The sequence below is a fragment of the Emys orbicularis genome, chromosome 24 (assembly GCF_028017835.1).
Source record: "Emys orbicularis isolate rEmyOrb1 chromosome 24, rEmyOrb1.hap1, whole genome shotgun sequence".
NCBI lineage: Eukaryota > Metazoa > Chordata > Testudines > Emydidae > Emys > Emys orbicularis.
Window position 1 is genome coordinate 6,523,976 of NC_088706.1, and position 19,566 is coordinate 6,543,541.

Consider the following 19,566-nt stretch of genomic DNA (forward strand, 5'->3'; position numbering starts at 1 on the left):
TACCCCGGGTTGAGAACCGTTGCGTTTTAGGGCATCGGCCAAGGTTCTTTTTTTAAAGTTCTTCTTAAGGAACAGGCTTCTTGCTTGCTGTCCTTCCAGCCAGCTGCCCTAAGGAGCAGGAAATTGTATCTGGGTCTCTCGCATGGTCCACTAATCACAAAGCTGCCACTGGGCTGGCCCTCGAACCAGGTGCATGTACGCAACTCTATGTCTCTATTACACACACGCACTGACGCACACATGGGCTTGCTTTGAAGCGCGCTTTCTCGCTCTCTCTTTCTGGATTCATCGCCTCCTATGCCGCAGAATAACCCCTCCGGTTTGTCCCCAGGCAGGAGGCGAGTAGAGGCCTCCACGTATCAGTTTCTATCTGTCGTGTTTAACAAATTGGTTTAGGCACAATCTGTATGTAAATATCACCTTCCTGGGGACAGGCTGTGCTCCTTAGATCAGAATGGGCTCACACTGCATGTCATGGGGCAATATGAATACCTGGGGCGACGCCTTTTTTGTCACCTGGCTGCTGGGTTGTGTAGGAGAGGCACTGCTCTTTAGAGGTCACTGCACGGGACGGGGAATCCGGACTCCTGGGTTCTATTCCCGACTGGTTCACAGTGCCACCTGGGGCAAGTCTCAAACTCTCTGCCCCATCCAGCACTTGGGTAAATACATCACTGCATCTTCCACCGATTTTAAATGCTACAGATATATGTAAAGAATGATGGAGAGTCATGTAGTCTTAAGGTTGAAGCTAATTTCCCACTATAAAGCCCAACTATGAGTCTCTCCCACCCCAAACCAAACCCAGTCAGCCTGGAATTTCACACAGTCGCTCTCTAGAATTCGGTTGGAAGGTTTGGGGCAAATCACACAAAAGATGTTCTGGAGCTAAGCCAACGGGGTCTCTGTGCAGGGGGATTGGGGCTGTTCAGAACATTGGCCAGGCTTTCAATTTTGAAAGATGTTACTATTTTTTTTTTGTCTCGTTGTAGTTCCTGATTGACTTTGTTTTGCTGTAGCAGTTGGGAGGGATTATTTCACTCTTCATGGCCATTTCCACATACGGGGAGAGATAGCTCAGTGGTTTGAGCATTGGCCTGCTAAACCCAAGGTTGTGAGTTCAGTCCTTGAGGGGGCCATTTAGGGATCTGGGGCAAAAATCTGTCTGGGAATTGGTCCTGCTTTAAGGAGGGGGTTGGACTAGATGACCTCCTGAGGTCCCTTCCCACCCTGACATTCTATGATCCTATGTACAGCCAAAATTTGAGGCGTTGTGGCAATCTACAGTGTGTTCCTGTGGGTTTTATGACTGGCCTCAGGGACTCAGCCTTAACTCCGGGCAGGGACACCGATTCCCAGGAGCGCCGCCAGCTTTTCTGCTGCCCTAGGCGGCGGAAGGTCCCGCCCCAAAATGCTGCCCCCCACAGAAGCGGCAGAAGGTCCCGCCGCCGAAATACCGCCGCAGTCGCCGCCCCCTAAATTGTAGCGCCCTAGGCAACCGCCTAGGGAGCCTAATGGGTTGCGCCGGCCCTGCCGATTCCTGCCTGGGAATGTAGGATGAGATACAGGACAAACAACGGCACAACCCCTGGCACCTTTATGGTTTTCATAATACGCCATTTGTGGGCTCCCTCCTTGCTGTACCCTCAGGCTATGTCTACACTGCAATCATGGGGCCAGCTACAGCTTGTGTAGACACATCTGAGCTAGTTTTAACCTAGCTAGCTTGGGGACTGCAGCAGTGAAGTTGTGCTGGTCTGCACTGCCGCTTAGGCCAACTACCCAATGAATTACCCAGGGTTCCAGGTGGGCTTGTACCACCCGTGCTGCCATAGCTTCACTGCTTCTGTACCTGAGCTAGCTTCAAGTATGTCCATGCAAGCTGTAGTCGCAGCCTGTGACTGCAGCATCAACGAACCTTTAGTCTCAATCAGTGACCTCCACTTAACCCGCTAGCGAAAGGGTTAATGAATGCCCGTAAGGATTAAAAAAACGACAACAAAAATAAATAGCACAAACGTATATTACTTTAGTGTCGACCACCGCAAGACTGATACTCACAACATGGACACCCAATGCCGTCCCCCAATAAACAATAAAATCAAGAAACAAACAAAACAAATCAATGAACCAGCTACAAAATAAAAAAGGTACCCAGATGCCAGCAGTTTTCACCCTGTAAAGGGAGAAAAGCCACTCTACGAAAGCAAAGCAAAGTTCCATATGGACGTTACATGGAAGGAGCTCAGCTACTAGGGTGTTGGGCATCAGTATAAAGCCCAAAGAGAGGCCGATAGCCAGATAACCAGTGGGAGATTTCTAAACCATTTGTCAGAGCAAGTTTCCACGCCTGAATCTGGCCATAGGGGCTTGAATTACAGGCTGTTTTTTCAGCTGACACCCCGAGTGGCCTTGTTTGTTGTTTCCTGTCCCTTACGAGTCGCTGCATGACTGATCACACATATTGCGTACGGCGAACGGATATGCCTTGAATATTAAAATCGAGGCTGAAGGTGGCCTGCGATATTTGATGTCTCTGGGGTCCTCATGTTGCCCCATGGAGTTTGAGCATTGGCCTGCTAAACCCAGGGTTGTGAGTTCAATCCTTGAGGGGGCCACTTAGGGATCTGGGGCAAAATCAGTACTTGGTCCTGCTAGTGAAGGCAGGGGGCTGGACTCGATGACCTTTCGGGGTCCCTTTCAGCTCTAGGAGATAGGTATATCTCCATATTATTTTATTTTATTTTATTATTAACTTGGGACTCTGGATGCTTTACTCATGCAAGCCCAGCACATGCTGCTAGAACGCCGAGGCAGAGGGAACGGAGCCAAGCATTGGGGACACAACCAGAAGCTGGGCTGCAAGGACAGCACACATAGTCGCATGGACAGCAATGGAAGCAAAGGTAGATGCATGCACAGAAGGGCATGCACAGGGACAGGTCTGTATGCAAATGCTTTGGTGATTTTCTTGTCCCTACTTTACCCAGCATTGGAGGAAATTTTCCTGTTAATATCCCCTTCCGGGAATGGATCATTTAGCAGCTGTAATGGTCATTGTTCGAATGGCACCATTAAACTGTGTCCTTTCCCGCAAACATGGAGAAAGCCAGGATTTGGAGCTTATTTTATTTTCAGACTCCTATGAGACTGACGTTTCCTTCCATCCATCCCTCTTTCCTCTGTATGTTTTGCTGGGGTGCGTCACTGTCATGACCACTACGCCAGAACAGACTGGGCGCGATGCTGGAGTCTGGTGCTCGCAGATCCCCATAGATCAGCGATCTGAGGACCAGGGCTGATGGGAACAGCTGCAGTCAGGGTGTAGGGGTGACGGAGCGTCCATCACAATGCTGCAGAGAGTCTCACTCCTATAGACCGTGTCTGTCAGAGGGGAATCACGGCCTTCTTCTGATACACGGCCCTGTTTTCTCAAAGGAAGAAAGAAAATTAAATTCTAGCGGGAGCAAAGGCCTGACGCGGGCGCCAATGCTGCGCAGGTTGCCTAGCAACCAGCCAGAGTGCCTGTGATGCTGCTGAACATGCCAAATTTCCAGCTCCCTTTTACAGTTGGAGGTGGGACGGGAGCCTGTCCCAGGCCCCGTCGGGGGGAAAGTTTGGTCCCTTTTGCAAATGGGCTCTGCTCTGTTAAAAGCACAGGGGAGCTGAGCCCCTCCGAGGAGCCTGCAATCAGCTCAGACATTTTTAAAGGGGTCAACCCCCCATCTACACTAGTGTTGGAAACGTGTTAGTTAGAAGGTGTTGGCTTACATGACCTCTTTCCCTGGTCTAGACGTGGCCTTGGTGAGAGAGCTTTGTTCCAGAATTTGAGAGCCTCTCGTCACCACACACTTCTTCAGCTCCAGTATTTAGAGCTCCGGGGTGGGATTCACAAAAGTAATTAGGCGCCTAACTCTCATGGGCACCTAAATACCTTTCTGAATCCCACCCCCTCTATATTTCCACTAGAGATCGAGACAAAGCAATTCCTATGAACAACCAACCACCCAGAAGGCCTAACGCTGATGCCTCATGCCCGATGCCAGCTGGAGAGGATCCTATAAGGGCTGAGGGTCAAGTCAAAGCTAAGACACAAACTAGGCCCTGTCACCCTGGGTAACGCCAAAAACGCGTCACTTGTGCCGCAACCAGCTGAGTGCTGGGTGGAAAACGCCTCCAGTCAACAGACAAAGGTGAATTGTCTAGAAATATTGTAACTCTTTCCCTCTGGGCCTTTAACGAAACACTTGGAATAAAAAAGCGTTTTCACAAAGCCTTGGAATTGATGGGGCCAGACCTCCAGGGGTCATTGGTGTGGTAGGAATGACCTGTGTTATCTTGGGGAGGTAGCATGGTACAATGTTTAGAGTAGGCGGGTCAGAAGACCTGGTTTCTGTTCTTGATTCTGCCACATACGTGGTGGGTGATCTTGGACGTTGTACTTCACCTCTCTGTGTCTCAGTTTCCCCTGTCTATAAAATGGAGGATAATGACATGCTTAAAAAAGTGCTTTGAGATCCTCTGTTGAAAGGTGCTATATATCTGTGCAAGGTACTTTTAACGAAGTTATCCTCATCTGTCTTCTCATTGGGTATGATCCTGAGACAAGGTTACAAACACTGGCCATGTTTAGTCCTGAGAAGAGAAGACTGAGGGGGCACCCGATAACAGTCTTCAAATCTGTTAAGGGCTGTTATAGAGAGGATGGTGATCAATTGTTCTCCATGTCCACTGAGGGTAGGACAAGAAGTAATGGGCTTAATCTGCAGCAAAGGAGATCTAGGGTAGATATTAGGAAGAACTTTCTAACTCTCAGGGGAGTTAAGCTCTGGACCAGGCTTCCAAGGGAGGTTGTGGAATCCCCGTCATCAAAGGTTTTGAAGAGCAGGTTGGACAAACACCTGTCAGGGATGGTCTAAATTTACTTGGTCCTGCCTTAGCACGGGAGGATGGAGTAGATGACCTCAACATCCCTTCCAGCCTGACATTTCTACGATTCTATGATGCACTGGAAGAGAGCGGTCAGAAGTACCTAAAACCTGCCCAGAACTAGACAGCAGGACTAGGTCTGCCATATGGACTGGTCGGACAACTGCCTTGGGGAAGCAGTTGTTTGGTGACTGTATGTAGGGCTGAGAGGGGTAGAGCTTTTCTAGTTTGGCTGTGCCAGCAAACCCTTCCAGTTAGAGCTGCCTGAGGGAGACTGAAAAATCACTGTGGAATCTCTGGGAAGGGGGTGGGAAGGGCGAGGGGGCAGGACAACAGACTTTGGGGTCATCTCCTGCCTCCGCAAATTAAAGAAACAGGGAAAAGGGAAATGCCTGAGTATGCTGGGAACAGACCCCCTAACTGTGCAAAGGCAGTTTTAATAAGCTGGCCTGTGGCTTGTTTCTCAAATCCCAAAGTCAATCAGGCCCAGATCCTCAAAGCTATTCAGGATTTCGGTTGGTGTTGGGAACCTTTGTGGATCTGGATCACAGTGGCTCACAGGTGTTGCCTCTCCCATCCCTCTCTAGCCTTTCACTGCATCAGCACACTGCAAACCAAACATCACTCCATCCTGCTGTGCCTGGCATCACACTGCTGCCCATACACCAGCTCATCCTGGGGTTACACGGATCCAGGCTCATATCTACCACTGGTTCCAAACACATTCAGAGATGAGGAGTCAAGGGTGAGGTTTGGTCCATTAAAGAAATAGGGGCCAGTTTGCAGAGTTTGGCTCTGACGTTTAGGGGTGTTTGGAGCTGGGGTCTTGACTCGCTGACTAAACCCAAAGCTAGTTTAGGAAGGTGTTCGCCAAGAGCAGGTTGAGTCCATGAAATCAGGCGCACCTCAGAACAACTTGACGCTTCACCTCCTGTGAATTATGCCCCCTCCTATTCTCTTGCCGGGGAACCAGGGAGGTTAACAGGAGATGGCCATTACCATTGTCAGGTAACAACATGGAGTGAATTAATTTCTCTCTGGATACAGTCGTTTCTCTCACGGATTCCCAAACAGTCCTCCATGCAGTTACGAGCCTCTTTATTCCCACCCAGCCCCCTTTCAAGTCTCTTGCCCTTTTCCTAGTCTCTGTGTCCCGAGGAAGGTTGCTGACTGGTTGAATCCATATGACCAGCCCACTGGTTTACCAGAGGCCAGAGGTTCCGTTGTCTCTTGACCAACTCATAGGAATTTCACGCAGCTGGGAGGGGATATTATTGACAGGTTTAAGAGACGAATGGAGAAACCTAAACCGCTTGGGCGAGCTGGGGTGGAACAGATGTTCTGTCAGGAGGCTTTATCACACCGAGATATTAATATGAAATGTGAATGAATTCCAGGTCAGGAGAGCGAGTCAATTTCTGTAAAGTGAATGGGATTAGCAAAGCCAGGGAGGGAGGCACGCAAGAGCTTCCACGGCATTAGAGAGGCGCCTATGCAGGGCTCCCCAGATGGATGGGGATATCTCCGCAGCCAGTGGGGACTGCCTCTCTGTGCAAAGCATTAGGGGCACTACTACTTGGTGGCATGCAGCACACAAGCTGTCAGTGCTCAATAATGCAACGGGTCTCACTGCAGCTGCCGGGGGGCTGGGAAGCAATGGGTGAAATGTACAGGGAAGGCTCACGGGGGGGGGGGGGGGGGAATGCCACAAACCTCACTGGCCAAAGACGTCCCGGCGACAGTAATGCAGCTAGCAAAAGACACCAAACAGTGTGCATTGCATGGGGGAAGGGCACGCCCCAACACCAATAAAGCATTTTAAATGGAGGGGGTCCAGGCAGGGGGATAGCGCCACAGGGTCAGTGCAGACAATACACTGGTATTTGATATTTACCTAGGACCTTTCCCCTAAAGGTCCCCAGGCTACACAGATCAGGAGTGTCCTGCCTGTGTCTGGTGGCTACCAGTGGGCCTTTAGGGCAACCATGTTTAGAGAAAACGTACACCTGATTAATCCCTGGAAACACGAGTCCTGGGCTGGGCGCTGCCATTTTTAAACAAAGGGCTGGAATCAGCAGCACTGGTGCGATAGGTGGGTGGAGTGGACCCTCCCCACCCCCAGGAATGTGTTTGCCTCTTCAACCAGCCCAGCCATCAGACAGAGACAATGGAGATCCAGTCACATAGCTTAGTTTACTGATGTCAAGCCAACAGGTGAGGGAGGAGACAGCCTGGCATCTGTGCCCCCAGCAGGAGAGAGAAGCTTGGTCTGGTTTTACGGTTCAAGGAATCCATTGCAAAGGTTTACTGGTCTAGAAAGATAGGGGGAGGGGCGGGAGGGGGCTGATCCTGAACCTCAAGGGATCAGCAATTGAATCAACTGATTGTATACAATATTACTGTACAGAGTGAGGTCTTTTCTGAAAGCTTAATGACACACTGGGATTAAGATCATTGTGAGAGGTCTGTATTATCACCACGTGAGGAAATATGGATCCTTAATGATATTATGCTTTAAAGTCTGTGACCAAACAGGTTCCCTACCCGCCAGGAGAGAAGGCAGCTGTTTACCCATTACCTATGTAAATCAAGCATGGTGGAATCAAAACAACGGAAGCCCCATTTACAGCCAGGGGGATGGGAAGCCCACAGGGAGGGAAAAACAGCATGAAGTCAACCTGCCTCTTGAAACGGCGTAGTTGAGCTTTGGGAGATATAAGCAAAGACAGAAGCTCTCTTTGGCATCCATCACTAGACAGACACACGGGACAGAGCTCTTGCAAGCTGATAACGAGGGGTGTTTCAAGCAAGGGGGGCAGGGGGAAGTCTCTGGAAGTGAATATAGGTGAGAAACCTGCTTAGGCAAAGATCTTTCTCCTCGGAAGACAAGGGAAGCCAGTACCTTGTACTTCTTTGGAAGGTCCTGACTGAGGGAAAGTCAGGGAGGCTGGGAGGAAGGGAGATTGGTGATAGAAACCAGGGCCGGCCTTAGACCAAATGGCACCGCAGGCAAGGAGCATCTTTGGCGGTCCCACCTCCATTTGTTAAATTTTTGAATACCTTATTTTTTAATTGCATTTGTAAACCATTTCATGTCTTTAATGTACGATTTGCATGCATGATTTATCCCTGTCATATAAGATGATACATTTGTACACTAGGATCTGTATTTTTTCATGGCATATATAAGCAAAAGAAAAAAAAAGTTTCCTCTAAGCTTATAGAAACTTTTGTTGCTCACAACAAAAACAGCACCCCGAGCCCAGTGCCCCCCAAACCTGGCAGCCCAGGCGGTTGCCTGGGTCACATGCCCCTAAATCTGACCCCGAGAGAAGCCATCTTGAACACAAGCTATACCTTGCCAGATTAAGTTTTAGACTTTTAGATGTGGGTTTTCACTCTGATTTGCTAGTAGCCCTTTCTAACTTTATTCCTCTGGCTTGGCGTCACTTAACCATGTAGTTAATAAATTTGCTTTATTTTTACTATGAACCAAGTCAGTGCTGTGTTTGCAGGGCAGGGTGTAATCACCCCTGCTAAGTTACTATGCTGTGATGTGCTTTTGTCTCTTTACAAGAACAAACCAACTTTACTATTGCTCCGAAGTGGCCAGGAGAGGGCTGAACATCACAGAGCACACGGTTGTGGGGAAAGTCAGGACTGGAAGGGTGTGGGGGTCACCTTGCTGGTGATAACCAAGGCTGGTAGAGACCCGGGAATGTGACAGGTGTCGCTGGTAGGCGGCCTGGGTCAGAGTTGCTGGACCGGGGCTGCAGTTATACAGACACTCAGGGTGTGACCTGCACGCTTGTTGCTGACTCCCCCTGGGACCACCTGCTAGCAGGGGTTAGCGACACCACAGCCACTCCTCCTTGCACCCAGTATAACCCTGCACCGGATGGAGGCACAGGAGCTGGGTGTGTTAGCTGGCCACCTACAGGGGCCTCCCCAAGAGGAGACCTGGGGGTAGTTTCCCTATGCACCACACGAGCAGACCAGAGCTGCCCCGAAGCACTGATCTGGCCCCTTGATCTGTTTGAAATGCTACATTTGCCCCTGAGCTGCAAGTGAATTCTAAGGCCCGGCGGGTAGAAGAGAATCAAGCAGATGTGGAAAGATTGTTCATCATCTTCTGGTTCAAGAGGCACCGCGCAGGTCTGCAGCTGGGAGAAGGATGAGGCAGGCAGCCCCCCAGGAAAGCCGGGCATTAGCGCACGAGAGCTGTCACCTGAAATGAAGCCATCGTCATTAGTGAGGCTTTATCCTTCCTCTTCACAGGCCGGGCAGAAAATAAACCAGGCCCCTGCCTTCTTAGTGGAGCTTTTTAATTATGAAAAGCAGCAGCTGGAAAAACAAGAGGAATTAAAAATAGGCGGCTGCAAGAATGGATCCTCTGAACAGCAAAGGCAGGCACGTGGCAGGCTCCATGCCACCCAGAGCAGGCAGAAGTCCCAGCCCGGGAAAGGGAGCAGGCCAGGAGGGCAGGGGTATTTAGTCCTCACTATGGGCAGCAGTTTTCTGTTGCATTGCAGCCTAGAGACCTGGGAAGCTTGACTTCAAAGGGGATCCAGTTAAGAGAAATAGATATATTCAAACCAGGAGACAGGCGAGCCTCTCCTGCATGTTCCGAACACTGCGTTACAGCTTGTTCCTGTCTGCCTTGGTCCCTGTGAGGCTGTTTCCCCCGGTGCAGGGTGGGTGTCGGATGCTTCCAGCGACACAAGGGCGTAGCTTCAGGCCGGTGGCCAGGCTCCATGCGTGTGTCTTCACTAGAGAAAAAGGCAGGTCCTTACCTCCTGTGAATGGACGCCAGGTAAAGGCCTAGCAAGGACAAGGCAGGTTGTGCTTTTGACGTGTGTGAGCAGGTCGAGGTGAAACTCTAAGCTCCGCTCTAGTGCTTACCTTAATCTGCTAACTCGGGGGGGAAAGCTACAAACTGCCTTGTCTTCACCAGGACTTTACCTCACGTTGGTTACCACGTGTTCACTGGCGTGAGATAAGAACAGATCGTTTTTCCTATGACTGCCAAGGCCTAAGTGACAATATTACCATCAAGAGCTAGCCGCTGGATGTACGACACGCATCCGGCGATGGGCCGCCTAGAACGTGCTATGCTCTGCCAGCATCCTGTCCCAGCATGCACTGGGTGCTGGATTCTGTGGAGACTGAGCAGGTAAGCCAGGAGTTGTGCTACGCCCCAGCTTTTAAACAGGCTCTCGGAGGAACCCCTGTAGCGTGCCAGATCCCCAAAGGGTCTCACTATACGTCCAAGGTAGGCCATGCCGCCTCACCACCTCCTTGCCTGAGGCCAGGGGCCCCAGCCCTCCTGTTTCACCCCGTGAGCTTTGCCCAGTGACTCCGACTGAGAGAGACTCCTGGACAGAGACTTGTACACTGTTCAGGGACCAATGCACCCTAGCAAGTCTTTGTAGTGACGCCAAACTGCCTTTTCAAACCAGTGTAGGATTTATTAGTCTGCACGGGAAGTCCTTAGGTTAGCCCAGAGAAATAAAGGTTAAAGGATCGGCCATTCCAGTCAAGCCAGAGCAAACCACCAGCCGAGCTGCAGTGGATCTGACTCGGTTTCTCTCTGACTCTTGAGGCAGTTTCAGTCCAGGTGAGAGCTCACCTTCCAGAAGCCAAGCCTTTATTCCCTGCCAATCACCTCGCAGTCCTTTGTTCTTGAGCTGGTCTCTGCTCAGCTTCTTCCTCTTGGTTGTTTCCTAGGTCTGAATGGTTTGGTCACTGGGGCTTTCCATAATCTCTTTGGGATTCTGCACTGGTCTGGGTTGCTTGCAGCCGATTCCAGCCAGTTCCTTAATGACCCTATTCACTGTGGCCCAGACAGCAAGGCGACACCCACACCTCATCTCTTGCACTGCCCCCCAAAACAGACTTAACTCCTTTTCCTCCACTGGGTAGCAATGCAAAGTGCAGAGGGAAACTGAGGCACTGTTGCCCACTCATGATTTTGTCATGAGTCTCATGATAATTACTGCTTTCCTTAAAGCCCCAGCTCCTGGATTCAAGTGGAGATGTGATGATTTCAGCCTTCATTCTTAAAGAAAAAGTAAGCTTCCAGCCTTCATGGCTGTGGAGAAAGCTTCCAAATGTGACCCCAGTGCAGCCTAAAGGCTCAAAAAGCAGAAGGCAAATACAAAAAACACCAGATCTATTCTTTTTATAGAATCTCATGATTCTGGGGGAGCCGGACTCATGATTTTTGAAGATTTGGGGTTGGTGATACTGCTGAAGCACTCCTAGGATCCATAAAAATATTACAGAATATTCCCACTTTGTCACACCAACCCACTGGCCAATGCAGCGGATACAGCTCCCACCAGAGGCAGGATTTCAGTCCTTTTCTTCAGCGATGGGGTTATTTCTCAAAACCAAAACAAGTCTACATAGGAATCGAACAGAAAACCAGCTCCTGCAGCCTGGAAAGGGTTTCCCTTGGAACCCCATCCCCATCCAGTGACCTCAGAAGGCAGGGATAGCACGGGCAGCCGCTGTGCTGACTCTGTTTCATCTGCCAGAGGCGTCTTTGCCTTTAACAAAGTTCTCTGTTGGTTTTGCCTTCAAATTTTGGGGCTGGTCTGTGCACATCTGGGCTGGGGTTCCTTTCTCTCCTGTCCAGCTGTTGGGCGCCTTCTCATAGAATCATAGAATATCAGGGTTGGAAAGGACCTCAGGAGGTATCTAGTCCAACCCCCCGCTCAGAGCAGGACCAATCCCCAACTAAATCATCCCAGCCAGGGCTTTGTCAAGCCGGGCCTTAAAAACCTCCAAGGAAGGAGATTCCACCACCTCCCTAGGTAACGCATTCCAGTGCTTCACCACCCTCCTAGTGAAATAGTGTTTCCTAATATCCAACCTAGACCTCCCCCACTGCAACTTGAGACCATTGCTCCTTGTTCTGTCATCTGCCACCACTGAGAACAGGCGAGCTCCATCCTCTTTGGAACCCCCCTTCAGGTAGTTGAAAGCAGCTATCAAATCCCCCCTCATTCTTCTCTTCTGCAGACTAAACAATCCCAGTTCCCTCAGCCTCTCCTCATAAGTCATGTGCGCCAGACCCCTAATCATTTTTGTTGCCCTCCACTGGGCTCTTTCCAATTTTTCCACATCCTTCTTGTAGTCTGGGGCCCAAAACTGGACACAGTACTCCAGATGAGGCCTCACCAATGTCGAATAAAGGGGAACGATCACGTTCGTCGATCTGCTGGCAATGCCCCTACTTATACAGCCCAAAATGCCGTTAGCCTTCTTGGCAACAAGGGCACACTGCTGACTCATATCCAGCTTCTCATCCACTGTGACCCCTAGGTCCTTTTCTGCACAACTGCTACCTAGCCATTCGGTCCCTAGTCTGTAGTGGTGAATGGGATTCTTCCGTCCTAAGTGCAGGCGTCTGCACTTGTCCTTGTTGAACCTCATCAGGTTTTTTTTTGGCCCAATCCTCTAATTTGTCTAGGTCCCTCTGTATCCGATCCCTACCCTCTAGTGTATCTACCACGCCTCCTAGTTTAGTGTCATCTGCAAACTTGCTGAGAGTGCAGTCCACTCCATCCTCCAGATCATTAATAAAGCTTAACGATCTGGAGGATCATTCTTCTGCTGCTCTCAATGCCTTTGGGACGTAATGTCTGTGCAAGAACCTGCAAAAGAAATCAAACCCATCCTCCAGGAGGTAACTAGCTAGTCAGAGGTCGGGCTAAGCACAGCTCCCTTAAAGGGCCAACCGCCCTCTGACAGAGCTGCATTTTGAGGACTAGCCACTCTGGAGTAATGCTGGGGTAACCGAGAGCAGTCTGCCTTCCCACCTCGAGTACGGCAAGGCTCTTCCCAGGACATGACACCTCGTGTTGGTATAAAGGCCTCAAGTTCCCACAGGTATCTCAGGAGTGGGACCTTGTCCTGGCCCTGGGAACGAAGCCAGGAAGCCCTGAGGGGACGTCCACAGGCCCGGCCCCACTCGCTATGTCCTGACTGGGTAGTGCATGCTGCCTGCTCCCACTTCCGGCCCCAGCACAGAGCTGTGTCACGCATTCAAGGAGTTGCTGGCACGAGTCAGTGGCTCTGCACGGATGGGGGAGGACGGGACAAGGGGGGGTTTAACATGCAACTTTGCTACTTATTGAAGTTCTGTGTACACAGATTAAACCCGCCTTGAAACGGGAACTTGATGAACAGATGCAAAGGTCCTGCTGCTGTTTGTTCGAGTGTCTCGGCTGTTTCATTGCCGCACGGAGAGACTCCCCTACGGATCACAACACGGAACCGTACACCTCTGCAAGCTCCAGCTTCCTTTGAAAGCCGGCACAAAAGGCTGCGCTATCCTGCCTGCATGACAACAGCTTCTGCTCTGGATGGGCCTGGCCAGCGCCCAGGCTGGGCTTTGAAGAGATGATGCCTGGCAAAAGGGCGGAGATCACCTGTGAACCCTTAATGTAGCTGTAAGGGAGAAGGTGGGGGTAGGTGGCAGGGGAGGCCTCTCGGAGCTGCACGGCCATCGATACTCTGTCCCTGTCCCTCGCTCGCTGACACATCCCCAAAATCCAGTCCTCTCCCCTTCCCAAAATGGAGCAGAACGTGCTTGGCTGCTCGGAGGACCTCTGCCTACAGCAACTGGCGCGAAAGAAACCCTAGCACTGGGCCTGAGTGTGAACGAATGTCCAGCCTCTGGGGCAGTTCTGATCAGACCCAGCCTCTTCTCTCCATTACGGACTGACTTGGGACTCAGAGTCCCACCACGCCTGGACTGTGGCAGGCCCAAAATGGGGATCTGAGCTGGTGCCCAATCGTAATACCTGGCTCCTGGCCCACCCCTTTTTCCCATGGAGGATACCCAGGTATTTCATGTTCCTCAGGAACCAGCAAGTGCCTCTCAGCCCAGCCACAATCTGCTCCCATTTCCAGCTGCCTTTTCAGCAACACCCCCACCCCAATGGGGCCTGATCTCACCCCCCTCCCATGGGGCCTGATCTCACACACACACCACCCAATGGGGCCTGATTCCTTATTGGGGCCTCTGAGTGCTACAGCAACATAGGTAATGCCACAGGGAACATTATGGGGCTTCATTCAGCCATCCCGTGCTAAATGCACAAGCCTCTACCACTGCGCTAAAGGACTGGGCCCTCTAGCTACTAGGAGCCGTAGGCTCGTCCCTCTGCAGTCCCAGAGTGGGACCTGTAACGTGCTCTAAGCCCTGTCGTGCTAGGTGCTGTACAAACAAAGAGAACTCCTGACCCAAAGAGCTCATCTTTAAACCCCCCACCCCCTCTAAGCCAGTGGTTCTCAACCTTTTCTCATTCGAATGGAGCTGTGGCCCCCTTTGGAAATCTATTGTCTGCATATATAGTTGAATTCTGTTTAGTTAGTTTTCAGTCTGAGTTTAAGTCTTTCCGGGACCCCGGAGACAGTCCGCAAGACCCCTGGGGTTCCACAGGCTGAGAACCATGGCTCTAAACAACAGGATTGACTGGTTTAACCATGGGTCAGACACGGTGATTGTTCTGAGCAGCACAATATTCAACTCCACTTGGCCCGTCGCCTGGGCTCTGCATAGGAAGATCTCAAAGCTCTTTACACGATTGAAGATTCCGAACCCTCCCTGCAGTCTGTGGGAACGTCTACGCTGCAATCGAGGGGTGACGGCAGCGTGGTGTCGGCATACCTGAGCTAGCTTTGATCTAGCCAGGGCGAGAACCAATAGCAGTGAAGCCGTGGCAGGATGGACTTCAGTGCAGGCTGTTTACAAGCCGCCTGGGACCCTGGCTACTTATTTCAGGCCACTGAGCCGGCACTGAAGCCCATCCTGCTACAGCTTCACTGCTATTGATACTCACACCAGCTAGATCAAAGCCAGCTCAGGGTATGTCTACACCAGGGGTGGGCAAACTAAGGCTCGTGGGCTGTGTCCAGCCCATCAGACCTTTTAATCGGGCCTTTGAGTTTCTGCCGGGGAGCAGGGTTCGGGGCTTGCCCTACTCCGCACGTGCCGTGGCTCCACGTGGGTCCCGGAAGCAGCGGCATGTCCTCCCTCTGGCTCCTATGCGTTGGGGCAACCAGAGGGCTCCGCCCGCTGCCCCCACCCCAAGCACCGGCTCTGCAGCTCCCATTGGCCAGGAACCATGGCCAGCAGCACGCAGAGCCGCCTGACCGCGCCTCTGCATAGGAGGCGGAGGGGGGACATGCTGCTGCTTCCAGGAGCTGCTTGAGGTAAGTGCCGCCCGGAGCCTGCACCCCTGACCTCCTCCCGTGCCCCAAACCCCTCCCCCAGCTGTGATCCCTCTGAATCCCTTGGTCCCAGCCCAGAGCACCCTCCTGCACCCCGAACCCCTCATCCCCAGTCCCACCACAGGGCCCGCACCCCCAGCCGGAGCCCTCACCCCAACCCCTCAGCCCCAGCCCGGAACCCCCTCCAGCATTCTGAACCCCTCAGCCCCAGCCTGGAGCCCCCTTTTTTACACCCCAACCCCCAGACCCCAGTGCAGAGCCCCCTCCCCCACCCTGAACCCCTCATTTCTGGCCCCACCCTGGAACCCGCATCCTCAGCCCAGAGCCCATATCTCCTCCCACACCCCAAACCCCTGCCTCAGCCCAGAGGCCCCTCCCATACTCTAAACCCCTCTGCTCCACCCCCAGCCCCCTCCTACACCCCAAACCCCACCCCAGAGCCCGCACCCCCAGCCGGAGCCCTCCCCCCCTCCCCCAATTTCGTGAGCGTTCATGGACCACCATACAATTTCCATACCCAGATGTGGCCTTTGGGCCAAAAAGTTTGCCCACGCCTGGACTCTACAGCATGGGGCAATCACACCGTGACTGCCGTGTCCACACCGGAGCGGGCAGGGGTCATTCCCAGCGCTAACTGAGCTAGCGCGCTGAAAACAGCAATGTAGCTGCCGTGGCATGAGCAGCAGGAGGGCTTACCTGCCCTAGGAAAGGCTCTCAGATGGGCTTGTTCTTGGGCACCCAGCGTGGGTCCCGGAAGCAGCGGCATGTCCTCCCTCTGGCTCCTATGTGTTGGGGCAACCAGAGGGCTCCGCCCGCTGCTCCCATCCCAAGCACCGGCTCTGCAGCTCCCATTGGCCAGGAACCAGACTCTGTAGCTACAGTGTTGTTTTTAGTGCCCCAGCTGCAACCCAGTGCACCTCCAGCTCTAGTGTAGACGCACCCTTTCTCTAAGATAGGTTCTAAGTGGCATTTAACAAACTGCTAACATGTGTTAGCGAACGGTTGCTAAAGACACCTCCCTTTCCCAGGTAGACAAGGCCGGTGACAGAGAGCTACGAACAGCACCCAGGGTGCCAGGGGCCCAATCCTTTTCTCTGACTTCTAGGCAGCTCCCCCGCTTCACCGTGCAAGGCTCTGAGTAGGGCACATTTCTCAGCCTGATTAGAGCAGCGGACACACTATCGTCGTTGCTGCAGAGCCGGAGAAGAGATTAAATCGGAGCGGAGAACCGAGGAGGGTCAAGGAAGGCCAGCGATTGCCTTGCGTGCTACACACTGACAAGACTACCCTGATCAGGCACTTAGAAATCCAAGCGTGGGGATAATCTAACGGAAGCAGGGAGATGAAGGGAGCCCGGGTGGGTGGAAACCCCGCCCCCAAAGTCTAATGGAGAATTATTCCTAATCCCATCAGAGTCTCTGGCTAGAAAACAATTCTACTGTCTCTGCCACTCTCTGCATATCTTGGTCATTTCATTTCCAGACTCCACTTCTGCCTGTAACATCACAATGGGCTCAAGCCGGTGGGATGCCAAAGGGAAGAGCCAATGCAGAGGCAGAGAGGGAAAAACAGCTGCAGCTGGCGGGGGGTGTAACCACCAGAAGGATCCATTGTCCCATCCGCTCCCTGGGGGCAGGGACTGGCTGTTTGTACAGCGCCTAGCACCAGGGGGTCCTGGCTCATAACTGGGTTCCTAGGGGATACAGCAATACTACTACTCATTAATGCCGACATAGATGCGTGGCCCCCGTCAGTTACTCAGCATGGATCTACTGCCAGCCAGCTCCATTGGGTCCTATTTAGTGCATGCTGTGTGTGCCCTTTACCACCACACTATGGATGGACCTGTCTGCACCTCTTGGTCAAAGCCTGAAGCCATCGGAGGGATATTAGACCCATAAGTCAAGGCTATGCCCCCAGCTCACAGAATCACAGATGTTCCAGGGGGAAGAGTTCTACTGCAATAGCTCACCCAGGCCAGCTCCCTGCCAATTCTGGCTTGGTCCCTAGTGGACATTTTCTAACACAGGGGGAGGGATAACTCAGTGGTTTGAGCATTGGCCTGCTAAACCCAGGGTTGTGAGTTCAATCCTTGAGGGGGCCACTTAGGGATCCGGGGCAAAATTGGTACTTGGTCCTGCTAGTGAAGGCAAAGGGCTGGACTCAATGACCTTTTGGGGTCCCTTCCAGTTCTATGAGATAGGTATATCTCCATATATTATATTATTATCCAGTCTTGAAGGGTCCCAAGCAACAGGGTTCCCACAGGAGACAGTTCCTGTCTCTGAGATGGACAGTGTTTGGATGTGGAAGTTTTTGCTGCTATACCATCTAATCTTTCCTTTCCTTCATCTTAACCCTATGTGATGGGGTGCACCACTCACCGCTGGATGGCGCCTCCCCCTGGCCCTCCTAGGGATTAGCTCTGCCTGGTGCTATGCCCTTTCCCGCGGTTTGCACGCCGTCACTCCGTCTCTCTCTCTGGTCTGCAGCCCCGCTCCTGCTCCAGGAACCGCAGGCTCTTCTTTGTGACTCAGACGTCCAGCTAGGTCACAACTGTGGTTTCCCCTTTCAGGAAGGGTCTCTCAGTTCTAGAGTTTAGCCATTTCCCCAGTGGTGGGGACGGGGATCCTTCCTAGTCTGGGTCCTGGCCCAGGGACCCGTAGCTAGCAGCCGCCTGCTGCCTCTCCTTAACTTCCCACCAGTATTGCTTCAATTCCCTGGGCCACTTCCCAGCAGCAACAGCACCTTCTTTGCTCTCTTCTCAGGGCCTCCAGCCTGCAAATCCCAGCAACAACTGACTGCCTCTGCCCCTGCAGCTCTTTATATATGGACCAGCTGGGTCCTGATTGGCTGCTCCTCACAGCCTCTCTCGGATTGGCTGCTCCCTGCGCAGCCTCCCTAGGCTGCTTTTAACCCCTTCCTGCCAGTGTGGGGTGGACACCCCGTCACGTCCTAGATGTGCTTATGTAGGTACATACATGGCCCTCATCACCAGCCCCTCCTAGCTAGACCCTTTGTACTATCCAGATCTCTTTCTTCTTAGAGTTTATGTCCTCTTAATATTTGCAAGATATTCTCACCTCCTCCCCACTTTTCAGTCTGTGCCTAGCCTGGCTGGAAATAGAGGGACTCTTTTATTCTTGCTGCATTATTCATTTCTTCTAGTCCCCTGACGGTTTGCACTGCCTCTTCTTTAAAATTACCTCCCGTTCATCTCTCTGATGACAGTCTCCTCTCTAGCTGGAGCCTCACAGTTTTTGATTGGAAAGATTTTTTTTTAATATAGTTTAGGAACCTCTTTCCTGATGCTATTGTTAAGCGAGAGTTAAAAATTCAGTTAGCAGCTGAGATAGAAATCCACGTAACTAGCAAGCAGAAATACCAGAGGCCCAAAGACAGTGGCAGCTGTAAACACTTGATAGACTTACATGGTCAGATGTCCGCCCTATAACTCGGCCTCTCGGTAAGAAAGAACAGTACAAACCCCCACCCCCCCCAGCTCTCCGTATATCTGTGACCACTCACTCCCACCCCTTCTCCTTAAGGTAGTCATAGATAATTGATGGCATCAAAATAGTTTTATGCGTATGTTCTGCTCCTGTCATTATCATGTTCAATGTTCTCTCTCGCTCGCTCGCTCTCTGAAACAATGTTGGTCTCTGTAAGTACAAGAGAAATGCAAATGAAGTGATAAGAAAAAGGTATATAATTGGTCACTGCAGAACTATACTTTTGAAGCTGTTTTGTCCGTCTTCCCGGTGCTGTGAATAAACCTCTGCAGTACTGTCTGTGCCTGTCTGATTCTTGGGGACAAGAAGCTCCTTGCTTCACACTAGAACCGTTCCCCAGCAGCGGTTGGGGTAGTTAGATCCCTCCATGGCTGGCACTCTGGAGGAATTTTTGCTGGGTGCTGCAGCAGGTTCCTCAGAGTCATTGTATCCTCCTAAATCAGAGAGCTGCATCACCTCACTCTTTGTATTATTATTGTAGCATCCAGGAGACTCAGTCAGGGCCAAGCCCCTGTCGTGCTAGGTGCTGTACAAACAAAGAGAGCTCCTGCCTGACCCAAAGAGCTTATCTTTAAACCCCCCACCCCCGGCCCTGTACATTCTTTTGATGTACTTTCCTTTCTCTCTCCCCTTAGGTAGCTTATAGTAACTGTACGGACATTCCACATACCACTAACATCCCAATGAGTTTCACTAATAGCCACTAGAGCAGAACCAGGACCGGCTCTAGCTTTTTTGCCGCCCCAGGCACAAAAAAAAAAAAAAAGGCGGCCGGACTGCCGAAGCCAAAAAAAAAAAAACAGAAAAAAAACCCCGGCAGCCGCAGGGAACACATGGAGGGCGGTCAAGGCGGCTCGCAGGGGGGTTGTCATAACTATAA